At 39.8% G+C, this 2,615-nt stretch overlaps 1 long non-coding RNA gene across 1 annotated transcript; it reads left to right on the forward strand.

Annotated features, from left to right (window-relative positions):
• LOC122326142 lies at positions 1 to 1,158 on the forward strand. The gene is made up of 3 exons (XR_006247430.1): positions 1 to 89; positions 353 to 555; positions 726 to 1,158. It is a non-coding gene; the product is annotated as an uncharacterized LOC122326142 (long non-coding RNA).
• Positions 1,159 to 2,615: the final 1,457 nt, after the last annotated feature.

Genomic DNA, 2,615 nt, shown 5'->3' on the forward strand with positions numbered 1-2,615 from the left:
TTTGTGTCCAATCATCTCAGTACTCAAGAATGGAATCCATCCATCAACAAGAACCAAGTGAGGAATGGCTTGAGACAAAGCGTAGTTCAGTATGTATCAACTCGGTGGACATTTGTCGTTTTTTTTCTATACTTCACTGCGTTGTGCGGTGCTATAATGCAAGTCTGAATTATAAGTTTTGTTGCAAATGTTTTGAATTATATAAACTTGGTCTTTTTGGCACGGTGTGAAATTTGGGTTGTTTTAGGGAGCTCATATTAAAAGAAAGGTAGTTTATGCATTCCGTAATTGCATTTAATAAAGTTTTGGTTTAGTTTCTATTTTTATTGAAAACGTATGCTTATTCTCACAGGTCAGGGATGTTGGAATCAGGGGTGGACCGTATCATTACTCAGGTGGTGGACCCTAAATTAAACCATATCTTCAGGCCACACATCGAGGACGCCATTCATGAATTCCTAGCCGCAGAGAAGAAAGAAGAGGGCACACTGAATTTAGCCCCTGACGTTGAACAACAGGAAATGACTAGCAACTCCGGAGCCAAAACGCAATGAGGTACAATAAATTAATGTTAAGAAATGTTGAAATAAGATGCTTATTAGATCTCATATAGTACTGCAACCAAACAAAAAATTATCCTTGGTGCACACCTAATATTGAAACTGTTGTGGTTTTGAATTCAACCCGTAAAAAAAAAATGACGCATTTTTTTTTTTTTTCTCCAGGTACAAGGATACACTTTTTGCTGTCACATGAAGATCACCTGATGTCCTTCCATGCCTGGCTACAGTGAATGAACAGTTGCTGAGCACTGGAATATTGGAAGTTTGCACTAATTAATGGTGGTTGGATTATTATTAATTTTTTTTTTTTTTAGCATGCTAGATGAAAGCAGGTCGTCCAGCCCATGCTTTTGATGTCTGGTGTAGTTCTTTCAGCACTAAATAGCAACTAAATTTGATTTGTCCAAATAAATCCATCTCAAAATAACACCTGATATGAAATACTTAATTTTTATTTGGCTGAAGCCTGACGGAAATGATCCTTTTTATACAGCTGGATTTGTGAAATGCTTCTCATTTATTTCTTTCGCTATTCTATTCTAATGGGACTCATAGCAGCGTTTTTACAATAAATGTAACTTTTTAAGAAAAGCCATGTTTGTTGCATCATTTCTAGTATTGTCAAACCTCTGAATTATTTCAAGAGGTTATGGTTTGTTGTGGGAAACTTGCTACGTAACATCATATTCCTGGACATTTTTGACATGAGGTCTTCACCAGCATTTTTATGGTTCCATCTGGACATTAACTAGAGCGAGTGCCCTCAAGAGTTCACCATGTTCCGTACCATGCAGAAACAGTGTTAGATGATTGAAACCATTTGGGGCTAAAAGCTTGTCGACCCTGAGACCGTATTTAAAATCTCTAGCGTCCTCGTGGCATGAACTTCCAGAGAAGAGCTTTTTGGTAATAGAAGAGCCTCAGGAGAGGTGTCATGTCCCGGCATGGGACAAAGGTCGACTGCTCCAGCTTGTTTCTGTCTTTCAGCACCTCCGCTCTGAGAATGTGCTGTACAGTCAGATGCTCGGTCAGATTGCTAAAGAGCTTTGGTCACGTGTCTTTTGACATTTGCTGCATGTTGCGGTGAAGCTCTTTGCAGTAGGCGCTGGCTCCAAATTCTTGAGGCACTGTTTTACAATTGTGCAGATGCGTATATTCAAATCGAGTTGCNTTTATGATTCTGTTGTAAATACGGTCAGTAATGAGATGCACAACATGTTGTTGGTAATGTCCCATCCACGGACTCTGGGTTCTCATTCACTGTGCTTGATAGCAAAATGTCGTCCGTAATAGCCCAGGTGCAAGCTCATATTTCCAGTGCCGNAAATTCTGTTGTAAATACGGTCAGTAATGAGATGCACAACATGTTGTTGGTAATGTCCCATCCACGGACTCTGGGTTCTCATTCGCTGTGCTTGATAGCAAAATGTCGTCCGTAATAGCCCAGGTGCAAGCTCATATTTCCAGTGCCGGTCTTGGCAGAGTTACTGCAGACTCTGTCCTGAACCCAGCGTCCACTCATGCCTATTAAGATGCTTTGCTGTAGTTCCTCCCCATCTGATGAAACCTGATCCTGCGCTCATTTGAAAGCCACAATGGGAATTGAGGGACTGTGCCGAGCTGTCAGCAAGCTCCTTGCGGAGCCTGCCAAACATCCAAACCCATGTGTTCGCTTTTACAATTTTGAGAAGGCCAGCAGGGGGTGTGGTTTTACTGTGTGTGTTTGATGTTCATTAAGCAGGTATTTTATATTTTTTGTGCGCCTAATTCACACCAAAAGTGAATTACTGAAGCGTATTCTGGCAAATGAATGTGTCTGGGGCTTGCTTGCTTTGTTGTCATATTTAGTTTGAGAGTTGCGGCATAGGCTACCAAAATGAATTTGTCTATCGAATAGCACAAATATAATAACTATGTACTTTAATGGTGCTTTTTACTTTTCAATTTCACTTTCATGTTTATTGCATGGAAAGAGTTTACAGAAAAATAATAAGAAACGCATAAGAATCAAATAGTTCTCGAACAGGCTAAATAAGAAAAAAATCTCTATTT

This window comes from Puntigrus tetrazona, chromosome 21 (genome assembly GCF_018831695.1).
Source record: "Puntigrus tetrazona isolate hp1 chromosome 21, ASM1883169v1, whole genome shotgun sequence".
Taxonomy (NCBI): Eukaryota; Metazoa; Chordata; class Actinopteri; order Cypriniformes; family Cyprinidae; genus Puntigrus; species Puntigrus tetrazona.